Source organism: Camponotus floridanus, unplaced genomic scaffold (assembly GCF_003227725.1).
Source record: "Camponotus floridanus strain SB8 unplaced genomic scaffold, Cflo_v7.5 scaffold50, whole genome shotgun sequence".
NCBI lineage: Eukaryota > Metazoa > Arthropoda > Insecta > Hymenoptera > Formicidae > Camponotus > Camponotus floridanus.
This window is the reverse complement of record NW_020229659.1, coordinates 1,503,169-1,517,030: the sequence shown is the minus strand read 5'-3', so window position 1 is coordinate 1,517,030 and position 13,862 is coordinate 1,503,169. Positions and strand designations below refer to the sequence as shown.

General features: G+C 29.9%; 1 protein-coding gene across 1 annotated transcript in view; it reads left to right on the top strand.

Annotated features, from left to right (window-relative positions):
- The window catches only part of LOC105256805 (nuclear hormone receptor FTZ-F1), a 106,620-nt gene that overhangs the window by 38,074 nt on the left and 54,684 nt on the right, over nucleotides 1–13,862 (top strand). The window lies entirely within an intron of this gene.

Sequence of the window (13,862 nt, the reverse complement as noted above, 5' to 3'; positions counted from 1 at the left end):
AGAGAGTTGTATCCAAAGAATCTCATTAAAAAATTCTTTTTATCTAGATATTTGAATAAAAAATTTAAAAAATCAAGAATTTTTAAAATAAAATTTGAATAGATATCTTAATATGATATATATGAAATGTAGAATAAATATATACAAGATATCTATTTTAGAAAAACATGGAAATCTGGAATTACCAGAGATTTTTTTAATACTTGGAAAAGTCAAGAAATTTTCATGGAATTTTATTGAGACCGGAGAATTTAAACAAAATTGTCTCTGATAATTTGATTAATACGATAAAAAAAATTATTTTAGAGAGTTGCATCTAAAGAATCTCATTAAAAAATTCTCTTTACCTAGATATTTGAATAAAAAATTTAAAAAATCAGGAATTTTTTAAATAAAAATTTGAATGGATACCTTAATATGATATGTAGAATAAATATCTACAGGATATCTATTTTTAAAAAACATGGAAATTAAGATTTATCATAGATTTTTTTTAATACTTGGCAAAATCAAGAAATTTTCATGGAATTTTATTGAGACTGGAGAATCTAAAAAAAATTGTCTCTGATAATTAGCAGACGCACACAATAAAGAAACTTATTTCAGAAAGTTCCAAAAAATGTAGCACAAATTCTTTCTATCCAAACATTTAAACCAAAAAAAAAACTTAAAAGATTGGGGAATATTTTAAAATAAAATTTGAGTGGACACCTTGTAATATGATATAAAATGTAGAATAAATATCCACACAAATTTGCATTAATCTTAATCATTCTCGAGGGGCGTTACAAAAAATTGTGAAAGCGGTTCACAGTTCACCGCGTGCGCGCTGTCACTTTTGTCTGTGTATGTGTGTATGTGTGTACATTAAAATCAGATCGAACCTCTGTTCAACCTCCGACCCCCCGGGTTGGAATTTGGATCAAGGAGGGCTCTGCTCAGCGAGCGTGACGCCTTTATGGAGCTCACACGTGGAACGATCGACACCCGCGCTCGGCAACATTATCGGATCGATCGATAGGATTATTATCGATTTAAGCCTGGTTTCTCGCCAACGTTGTTAATTGTCACTTAATTAACATTTTTCTAGTTTCACAGAAACTACTTATAAACAGTACTTATAGTAATGAATAAAAAGAATGGCGTTTATTAATATCGCGTCTAAAGTGCAGGAAAATACTTGATTATAGATTTTTCTCTAATACAAAGATAGTATAGATAAGGAAGAGAGAGAGAGAGAGAGAGAAAAAGAGAGAGAGTAGAATTAATGACAATTAAACTGACTAGATCATTAAATCGCCAACGAGTTATAATAAGCACTGCTCTATAGATATGAGTCATTCTTATGTTTCTACGATATTGTAGTCAGTTAATGATAGCTGTAAGTTGCAGCAATAACGGTATTAAAAACACATAAATATGGACTGACATGTTTCACTAATATAATTATTTTACATAAATTTTTTGTGTTCATATTTTACATTTAACGCTACGTGCGTTTGATTTGAGCTGTATTTTATCGCCAAATCTCGAGAAATATTTCGCATACGTGGCACGACGCTTTAGACGAAGTTGATTAGCAGAGATATATAGGTGAGTCAATCGGAGATTGACTCATAATATACATATTTTTCTTAGATATTTTTCTAAGTAAGAACGATTAAGTGCTCACTTTTGTATTCTGGACTACACGTGTGCCTACTTTTCCGGAACTCACGTACGTTCTGCTAATTTATTAAATATTTTACCGTTTACGAAAAAAAGATTCCAGCGCTGATTAACTCTTTTGAAATTTTAAGGACGGTATAATTGAGAGAAAGCGTGGGATTTTTGTGGAGAATCAAAGGCAGGGATTGAATAAAGCTAAGTTTTTTTCTCTCTCCATCCATTTTGCTTTAATCATATTTATATTTTTATGTTGCAATTTACTTTTTTTATATCTCGTTTTTTATTTTTTGTTAATAAATAAAATGTGAAACAGTTTTAAAAAATTGCAATCGCATACGACAACGAGATTCATTTTAAATTTTATGACACATTTTTTTAAATATATTTTGAGATAAAAATACACAAAAAAATTATAAAAATATTTAAAAAATTATAAAAGACAATTCGTGGTAAATGCATTGCATTTAGATTAAGCATCTAAATGCAATGCATTTACCACGAATTGTCTTTTATAATTTTTTAAATATTTTTATAATTTTTTTGTGTATTTTTATCTCAAAATATATTTTAAAAAATGTATAAAAATTTCTTATAACAGTGTTGTAATGTGATGGGTGCGGGAGAGCGGCAGTGTCCAAGCTGCATGACAAAGTAAATCGAAATCGAATGACACAATATGCACGTATATGCATATATACATATATATCGGGTGGAATTGGGACACGGCGGCGAAGTATACGGCTGGAGTTTTGTTGCGGTATGGCTTTTTTCGCTCGGCGAGCACAATACAAAGATGCCGGGGCTTCATGGGGAAACGACAGAGAAAGAGAAACAGACACAAAGGTGGCTGGGTGCATCGAAGCGAAACACGTGCACGTCTCTCGACACCGCCCGATATATATTATTATATGTATAATACATATTTTTGGATTAGATTACCGATTAGAAAGATTCGGGAGAGACGAGAAATCCTTCCCGAAGGACTTCCTCCCGGAAGATGAACCATCTACTCTCTTTATGTCGTATTCCTTGGCAATGAATGCGCGGCTTCTCCGTAAAACCTCGCGTCCGAGTTGCATTAATGTCAAATCGATGCGAATACATTTGACGATACAATATAGCGGCTTCGATTGTCGGTATTTAAGTGGCACGGTCGCAATGTTACACTAAGGAAAAAATTATCCTGGAATAAAAAAATTTTAGTTAACTCAAGAAAGCTATTTATTCGGTACTAATCACGTATTTATTTGTATTCAAAACATCTGTTTGCTTAAGTTAAGTATTTATTTACATATGTTTAAAAAAAAATATATATATATATATATATATATATATATGCTTAAAAAAATATAATTTTTAATTAAATATTTTTATTTTAATTTTACAGAATATTTATTAAAATGCATTTTTTATTTCTAAAAATTTTAAAAAATAATATATTTAATTTAATAAATTATAGTATATATTTTACGAAAATAGTATTTAAATATAAAAAATATATAATTGAAAATAATGTATTTAATATAACATGCATATTTAATTAAAATTAAATACTTTTGCTTAAATGAAATAAACAATTCCTTGCATTTAAAGCAAAAGTTACAAGAAAACAAATTTATTTGATTTAAAAAAATTTTTCCCTCAGTGTAATGTTACAATTATGATGGGAACAGGGTGGGAAAGAAAACCCGGAATCCTCGTGCGCCGTAAAGAATTTTTCACAAGGAACAAAGCGTAGCGTGATTCATTCGTACGTGCTACTGCGCGTTTTGAGACATGCGTTTAACAACGTTGCATTGCTGAACTAATTGTTACAAACTGTAGGCGAAAACAAACAAGTTCTGTAGAGAGATTGAGCGATTTCGTAAGAGATTTATAAGAATTTACGTCATCAAATGTGAATATGTAATTTTTATTATATTACAGAGTTAACTTTCCTCTCTTTGATCGCAAAACTAAGTTCTTTGTTTTCCTTTTCTTAGATTGGATTTAAGAGAGTTTGGATAAGTAGAAAATATAAATGCGTGAAATATTGCTAGTTATATAATTATTTAATATTTGAAATAAGCATCTAAATACATTGCATTCTCATTTCCTTGATTTTATATTGATTTTTAATAAATTAAGACAGAAGCTTCTTTAATAGTTAGAAAAATATAATTAAAAGTCAAGAAAATTAATTTGCTCTCAAATTATTAATTATTAATTATTATTTGTATTGTATTAAAAATACTTTAACAATTTTTTTATTTTTTTTACATCTTATCATTCATTTAAATATTCCATATAAATTGTCTTTTCCTGATAATTATATATTTTTATCTAAACGTATTTAAAAAGAGTCATATTTAAAATATATCTCATGTGTGAAATTTAAAAATATTAAAAAAGATAAAAATATTTAAAAATAAAAAAATTAATATTAAAAAAAATGAAAATTTTTAATTTAAAACTTTTGACGAATCAATCTTCTGGATCATATGATTAAGAGTTTTATTTCTTGCTTCATTCCAAACAAAATCTAATTTTACGAAATTTTTATTTGAGATATATTTGCAAGATTTGCACACTTAATATATGAAAAAATCTATCGATAAAAAAGAACGTGAAAAAAAGATAATAAAATTGTTGTCATTAAATTCAATGTATCATGGCAGACATATTTTAATACTTATTGTGCCAACAATAACTGAACATATATTTTTTATTACATTTAAGTCATGCAGCGAATCGTGTAACAAGTTTGAAAATTACTGCGATTTTGGCTAAATAGCAGTGTTATTTCGCTCTTTGTGTCGCGACGAGAGCGCATATGGGGAAGCCAGAATTAGGCCAGCGCGTGCAATTATTGCAAGGGGTTTCGCGCTGGCTTTTTGCTTTTCTTGACAAGCCACGAGAACGTGGGGGGAACGCATCGGAGTGGAACGCACTGCGTCTCGACGCACTCGGTACTTATGTTCGGGCTTGTATGTGCGTGCGAGAAGAAGAAAAAAACTGAAATTACATACGCGTTTGCGTCTCAATGTCGTGTACTAAATCTCAATTGGAGTTGCATCTACGTCTTTGCTTGTCTATTATATCATCGCTATTTGTCGATAACGGTAATTTTTCTCGCAATTAAAATTATCATACGATATTCCGTTAATTTAAATAATCAAGATGAAAATATCGCTCTAATATTCCGTTAAGAATAGCCTAGAAGAAAAAATTCGAAATATAGCGAAAGAGTATTTTTATATCGGGTATTTAAATGGATGTTAAAAATGTAAAATAATCAAAAGCTATTAAAATATTTTCAATACATTTAATTTAAAAGCAAATTAATTTTCCAAATTAATCTTCTTGATTTTTAGTTATATTTTTCTCTATTAAAGAGAGTATATATTGCATATTTTTCATTTATTTTTAATAAATTAAAACAGAATCTTCTTTAATTAAATTAAATTATTAAACGTATTATATTAAAAATATGTTAAAAATGTATATATTTTGATTAAATTATTAAATGTATTATATGAAAAATGCCTACAGCTTTTGATTTTCCTACATTTTTAGCATCCATTTAAATACCCTATATAAATAAAAATGCTCTTAATAACTACAACTTTTTAATTTAAAATGTAAAATAATCAAAAGCTATTAAAATATTTTCAATACAATACATTTAATTTAAAAGCAAATTAATTTTCCAAATTAATTTCCTTGATTTTTAGTTATATTTTTCTCTATTAAAAAGAGTATATATTGCATATTTTTCATTTATATTTAATAAATTAAAACAGAATCTTCTTTAATTAAATTAAATTATTAAACGTATTATATTAAAAATATATTAAAAATATATATGAAAAATGAAAAATGCCTACAGTTTTTAATTTTCTTATATTTTTAGCATCCATTTAAATGCCCTCTATAAATAAAAATGCTCTTAATAACTTAACAACTTTTTAATTTATTCAGAAATACGCGACCAGGGGTTATCGAGAGTGAATGACAAATGCAAATACTCTGGACATGTTCACGGTAGAATTTTTTTTAATGTCGATTTCACGAATATATCACCCATGTCGAAAAGTCTACGTTTTATGTACATTCGCGGGATAATATTTTCGTCCGTGTCTCAGTCCGGTCGTCTGCTCCGAAAATAAATTTTTCACGCGGAAAAGAAAAAGTCGCGCGCGAAACGAAAAGGGACGCGCCTCGCTCTCTTTTTCTCCTTCGTGTCTCTTTCGCGGGTATTCGAGGCGAGACGCAATGTTTAAAGGCTCTACCTGTTATATTCCGTGGCGTGTCAGCCTATTTATATCGGCCTAGATTCCGCTTTTACATCGCGAGCCACAGATACGCGCCCCGTGAAACAGCGCTCGCGCGCGATTCTCTCACGATAAGCGCGCGATTAATTTTTACGAAACGCGCACCCTCGCTTTAAGTACGTTTCACACTTGCAAGTCTCTCCTCTCTACCTTCCTCTCATCTCAGAAGTTACGCCGTTCAGCTGGTTTGCGTAGCGTGTGGGGAAACCAAGCGCTGCTCGTTTTTATTGAAACGCGAGATCGCGCGATTTCGCACCTTCTCGCGAACGCGTATCTAGAGATACTTAGATGATCGATAAAAAGTACAAGCGTACGAGTAGTAAAGGCCGAGTCTTTGCGCTAATTATTCTGTGACGAGCTAGTACCGTGAATAATGACTTTATAAGAGATTGAGCGACTAGAACTTGAAGATTGGTTTACAATCAGTTTACACATTAGTAACTGTAAATTATTTTTAAATCTGTAAGTTAAAAAGCTTTCGATAAGATAAGATTTATATTTAGATTATTTCATATTTTTCTTTTATTTGATATTCCTAATAATTCTTAATAATTAAATATTCCTAATAATATTGATATTAAGAACTTTTTGTCTTCACGTAAATATTCTTTGAGTACAGCAATTTGATTATATGGCAATTTTGGTCAACTGTATATACACAGTAAAAAATAAAATGTTAATTATTACATTTTTCACATGTCCCAGAAAGTCCACTCTAAATTTTAAGTTAAAATAATTCATTCGTTGTATGTTACTTATTGAAACAAACTAAAAATGTTAAATAATGGACACAATACTAAACACACAATATTTAAAATTATATGAAAAAAATAGTTACAATAACTCGTAGGAATTGTTGTAGGACATTAACATAAAATAGTAATTAAATTATTTGTAATAAAAACATTTGATTTTAATAAATTTGATTATTTTGTTTGTCAAAATTCAAGATTATTTAAAGATTCATTTTAACTTTTCTTGGAATAGTTAAATTGACTTTGAGACATATTGATTATTTAAAATGATTAGGTTAAAGATACTCAAAATAATATTCCATTTCTAAGAAACATATACAAAGTGTTAAGTTATAAAGTTGACATAAATGTAACATATGAAAACGTTATAAAAATAATAACATAAATTGTATGTTAATTTTACATTGAAGTACTAATCAAAAAAATGGTAACACAAGAAAATTTTAACATATGGACGCACAATTTTTTACTGTGTATATTTTTAAATTATGTCAGATTTTCGTATAATTACAGTTTCATATTTTTATCGAAACTTTAAACAATAATTATATTGAATTATTATTATGAGCGACATAATATTTTGATAGATATTAAAGATAATAATAAATAATATATATTTATTATTATCTTTAATATATTTATTAATATTTACAAATAAAATAAAATGAAATTTGGATAATACATGTATGTGAGATGTCGCAAGTAAATTAATAATTCAATATTTCAATTTCTAAACATTACTTAATCTTAGCTCTATTATTTTTAATATCGAATAAAATATTATATAGGTGATGCTAAGACAACAAGAACAGTTTTCCGTATAAATATATTTCAGCCAAAGATATTTTTTGTTTAGTGCCAATAAAAATATCAAACTATATCATTCGATATAATGACACATTCGCACACTATGAATGATCACATCGTACTATCAATGACTCGAAACTCTCGAAATAAGCAATAAATCCCGAGAGAATTTTTATAAATTAAATTTTTCTAAATATTTCATACTTTTGCTGCCGACTGTACTAGAAGATTTAGAGAACCTCCTCATGGGTCGGGTTCGTTGCCCTCCGTTGCTTTTTACCAGCACAAATCAGGACAAAGGGTTTAGAGCACATACATACCTGTTCGAGAGACGACATGGAACTCGAACACTTACATGTCTGATTTTTACGAGTCATCAAGCCGGTTACTGTTGTTATATCGCACGACGATGTAACAATATTCAATATTCAGTTTTATGAACGTCGATCATCGAGAGCCGATCTCTCTCTCTCTCCCCCCTTCCTCCCTCTCTCTCGCTCTCGCTCTCCCTCTCCCTCTCGCTCTCCCTCTTCCTCTCTCTCTCTCTCGCTCTCTTTCTCGCGGCGACTCTCGGTTTGCAGCGAGTGCGATAATTTCCTAGTATCCTATAGTTATATATTCTCGCATTATATTGCGTTGCGTTGCGTGCGAGACCGATGCATGCCGCTCGGAAAATGTTATATTTTCCCACGTCGACATCCTTCAAGCATGGCCTACTTGGCGCCGTGTAAAAAGGGCTCGGCTCTAAATCGGGAGCAAGTTTACACTGCGCCCATCAGTCAGATCTAGCTCTATGGGTTATTTACTAATATCAGAGAGAGAAGGAGAAACCCTCCTGGTTCGAGGATGCTCGTCCGAAAACGCGATAAGTCGTGCTCAATTGGTTGGATCCGATCGTCCACTTGGTTTAATACCACTGTCACGTCAATCAAAGCCGTAAACAGCATAGTTGGCACTCCACTAGAGTCATTGGCATCTCGCCGATGAACATATTCTTGTAAATTTCTCGCATCTCTTAACGAAGACACGAAAATGTCAGATTGACAATGAAAGCATCTGTTTCTGAAATTAATTTGATAACATTTATTAAATTGTTTGATACGTTTATAATTTAAGTTTTCATTAAAACAGTCAGTACATTTGATGTTATATTATTTTATGGGAAATGTTTCAACGAAAACATCTGTTTCTCAAATTTAATTCGATAAATATATATTTATTAAGTTGTAATTCAAGTTCTTTATTAAGACGATACGTCTGAACTTATATCGTTTCGCCAGAGATCTTTCAATATTTTAAATTTTATACAGAATTACTTACTTTGATTATTCATACATATAATGAGCATTAAATATTTATAAATAGACGTCCGGATGTTTAGATGTCTATAAATATGTAATACTTATTTTGAAAATTTCTCAGAAATATAATAATAAACAAAATAATGTACAAAACATTATTTGAAATAGAAAATAAAACTACTTTCATAAGCTATATTTCTCATTTTAAATTTCAAAAATGATTAATATAAAATAATTAATTTCCCAAAAATAATAATTAATTTATTAAGATCCTATTTAGTATTTATGATTCAAGAAAATGTGTTAAAAATTAAAACTATCATATAATTTCAAACAACAGAATTTTTCTGATCTTTTAAAAATTATTATTTTAATTAATCATTTAAATAAAGTTCTAATGAGTGTCTTTTTTATTATATTATTCTGAGGAAATTTCAAATTTCAAATAATATTTTTTCGCTTCGACGAAATTAATTATTTTCAATAATCATTAATCACATTTAAGGCACGATATTATTCCAAGTATATGCCCCAACTATTTCGAATATAATTCCGATTCCCTCGAAAAAATGCCAAGTATCACGAAACTCCCCGGACTCTTGAGAAGAAACCTGTCTTGGTAATTATTTTCAAACGTCATCAATATCGGATGACAGTTGGGATCGATAAAAAAACAATCCTTAGGAAATGATGAATTTGCCGAGCCAGAGCCGAGTAAGCAAATTTCTCGCTCGGCTCGATGAATATCGGCGATAGACAAGACGGTGCGCGCGCGACGCGATTTTTTTCGAGTTGATCTCGACGCACGAGGTGCAACGTGCACGGTGCAGCCAGGCGTGCGGCGCGGGGGCTTTCGTGCGTGGAATAGGCTCAAGGCTGCGCCACGCCGAGTAAGCAACTACTCTCTTACGGCATACTCTCTGCTTGCTGCTCGCTGCCAATATGCGCGGTCGGAGGAGCTACCTGTTGCCCCGATCGGTGATCGATCGATCGGATCCGACTCCGGAGGATCGAGGACTCTCTGGAAAGACGCGCTCGCGCAGAACCGCTGGTGACGATGATTCTCGCGTGTATCCGGTGAAACGTCATCTTACATAGAGATACTCGGATGGAAATCATTTTCATTCGCGTCGCACGAATATTTAACGCAGACGCCTTTTCTACTCGTCAGAATTCATCCGTCCAACTGCCAGTTAATTGTCCGCAAGAGAGTAGACGTTTCGACTATTTGAAAATTTATTAAATTATTTTTTAATTAAATTATTTTATTAAATTATTATTTGATTAATTAAATTATATTAAATTATTTTATTAATTAAATTATTTAAATTATTTTATTAATTAAATGATATTAAATTATTTTATTAATTAAATTATTATATTAAAACTTATATTAAACGATTATATTGAATTACTAATAATAATGCAGAATTATTTATAATTGATTTATCATTAAGAGAAAATTTACCTTTATTATCTCAAATAATTCTTAAAGACTACAATCGACGAAAAGATGTACGTATATCTATCGTTAGTTAGCACAAAACAAAATACATGAGTCATCAATAGAGCATCTTTCTTGCACGACACGCTCGTAGACGTTGCCTTATGATACGTATTTATAGCACGTGCGCTAGTAAAACGCGGAAGGCGGATTTTTTCTCTCATGCCATGTATATTTTAATTCTTTTTTTGGATAATTGTAATGCCGAAATATGCAAGGCTATAAAAAAATAGGTGCTTTTTAGTATGCGCCACATGTGAAACAGTACTGGAATTAAATCAAATGATTCGCGCAAACTACCACAATTCCATTTCTAGCTGATTCTGTATACTTGAAATATTATTTGAGTACCGTGATATGTATACAATGAGTGTTTATACATATTTTATTCCGGAAACTATGTACATATCTTTAGAAAAGCAAGATTGCATTTGACCTTAAGAGATAAACCTTGAACGGTGCTTCTTATTATAAGCGTTCCAGCGATCATAATAATGAGGAATAAGAGCTAAAAATAGACGAAAGTTTCAGAGTATGATAATTTTCTATATTTATAATATATCGTGAATTCTATCCGTGCACGCTTGCAGCGTTTTCCACACGCGAGTGCGTATTATACTTCTTACCATTCGACGTGCATTAATTGGACGGTAAGACCGAGCACAACACACGTTCCCCCCGCAAGCGGAATTCCAGTCTAGTAACCATACGCAATATTGCCGGTTTAACCCTTTAAAATATTTTCCACGGCACGAATAATACAGTCCAGGTACTTGTACCGAGCGCAAAATATCTCTCTACGATCATGGAAGTTTTATAAGGAATAATCTCGTTGAGGGATTCAAAAAATTGCCATACTTTCTCTTTCGATTGAGATTGTCTTTACGCGATTTATCTGGCCGCGACTCGATCGAATTATAATTTAAGTGAAGCAAAGAAAAAAGATAATTCAAAGGGAAATGATAAAAATTAGTGAGCGTTTTCGTTATTTTATATTATTATAAATATTGCCAGAAATTATTAATTCATATTTATATGAAATTATTAATTTATCGATTTGATAAATTCAACAATCATATCGATCGTCAACAAAGTTAATTGTGATGATTATTTAAGCAAAATATAGACTTTGAATAACTATAAAAAGGAAAAGAAGAAACTTAATTAAACATGAAATTTTAAAAAATAATAATACTAGAATAATTTAATTAATTTATTAAAAATTTATTACTTATTAAATTATTTAAAAAGGGAGAAAAAAAGCAGTTGAAGAAGTTTCATTTTGACTCGAAGATAACTCTTGGCGATAATTAAAAAAAATAATAATTTTATTTATACTTGTAATTAATTTCTAAAGTTTAACTCTAAGAGACAGAATACAATAACTGATTATAATTTTATAAAAATTGAGAAAAAAATTCAATTTAAAAAAAAGAAGAAAGAGAGAGGAATTATTGCTATATAAGGTTTGGAAAGCAATGTATTAAGGCAAATCGCGAGGCATTGTGAAATAAAACGATCTCTCGTGATTGGATCATCGGGATCCATAGACCGCGTCAATTTGAGTCATACGCTCGATTATTTATATCTACAGTATCCGTGACTTTTTTTTTCTTTCGAATCCACGATCGATATATATATTTGCTACATTTCTTTGCATTCACGTTTACACGACGCAAAGGAAGAGCGTCTTCGCGAATATAGAAGTAAAATTGCATTAGCAGAGAAAATTTAGAAAATTTTTAGGATTATTCGAGCTTTTTATAATTTAAAAATTCGCTTATATAAATTATTTTGAAATTTATTATTATTGGAATTTTTATTATTATTAATGATTATTTTGAATCTCATAATGTATGGAAATTAAAACGCTATCCAGATATTTTATATATGTAACTTATATAAAATTTGTAATCAATTTTATAATCCTTAAAATTTTCTCAATTCATTGAAATACACTGATTTAAATAATTTGATAATTGACTGAAATCCTCTGACATAATCAACATTTAAATTTTTACTCCCATTAGCCTGAGAAATCTCATTGATTTGTCTTTAGATTTCAAAAAATGATTGGGAGATTTTTTCTTCTAGTTATAAATTATCTTGATTGTCGCAATTTTATTTTATAATATCTCGATTTAGATAAATATCCTAAATATTTTAATGCAAATCTGCTACAGTCGGCGAATTTCATAAAGAAGCTAATTTCATCTGTTACTAGAAATTACCTAATATATTTACAATATTACTTTTTTATAAAAGAAGCAACAGATATCTCAAATACGAGAGATGTTCGCTCTGATATTTTAAAATTATTAATACGTATTAATTGAAATGTTGAGTTGGCGGTAATAAAGCTAGGTCCTATCAAATTTCGTCGGCAAATAACGGTTCGGTTTAAAAGAGCGATGTCGCATCATGAGGGGTTGGAAAGAGACAGAGAAAGAGAAAGAGCGCAAAAGAAAACAAACAGGCAGAAATAAAACGAGATAAGTAAAATAGTGATAAACCGCTAAACATCCCTCCAAAGTATTGTTTGGATAAGCATTATCCTGTAATATGACTGTATCGCAAATTTTTTTAACTTGCCACACATTAGAGAAAAATTTAAAAAGATAAGAGAGCATATTTTTTATTAATAAATAATTATTTAAATAGCAAAATCATTCTTATCGCAATGCAATCTTTAAAAAAAAAATTAATTTTTCTATCATAAATTTATTTTTATCGCGCGCATAATTTCCTACAATAATTCAGACATTGAAGCAACAAGTCGATCAAGATGCGAGAAGAGACTTAGATTTTTTAATTATTTATAATACAAAAAAAATTATCAAATTTCCTTCTTTTTCATATTTATATTCGAAAAGTCAGAGAAATTTCATTTTCGAAAAATATTCCTTTATGGCTTAGATTTTTTAATTATTTATAATGCAAAAAAATTAGCAAATTTCCTTCTTTTTTATATTTATATTCGAAAAGTCAGAGAAATTTCATTTTTGAAAAACATTCCTTTATAACTTAGATCTTTTAATTATTTATAATGCAAAAAAATGATCAAATTTTCCTCTTTCATATTTATATTCGAAAAGTCAGAGAAATTTCATTTTCGAAAAATATTTCTTTATGGCTTAGATTTTTTAATTATTTATCATGCAAAAAAATGATCAAATTTTCCTCTTTTTCATATTTATATTCGAAAAGTCAGAGAAATTTCATTTTCGAAAAATATTCCTTTACGAAGAGTGCCGCTTTTGAGTAGGCGTCTGATAATATTATCGGGGAAATATTACGATACGAATAACACTATACTATTATATTACGATACGAATAACACTATACTATTATAGGAACGATACCTAAATAAGGAAGACGAAAGTAAGAGCAAGTAAGAAAAAGAGAGAGAGAGAGAGAGAGACGACGACTTAACTCACGGGGAGCGCTCGTGTTTAGCGATCAAGCGAACAAGAAGACCCCTGTACATGGTGCTCACGGTGGAGAAGAAGGGGGC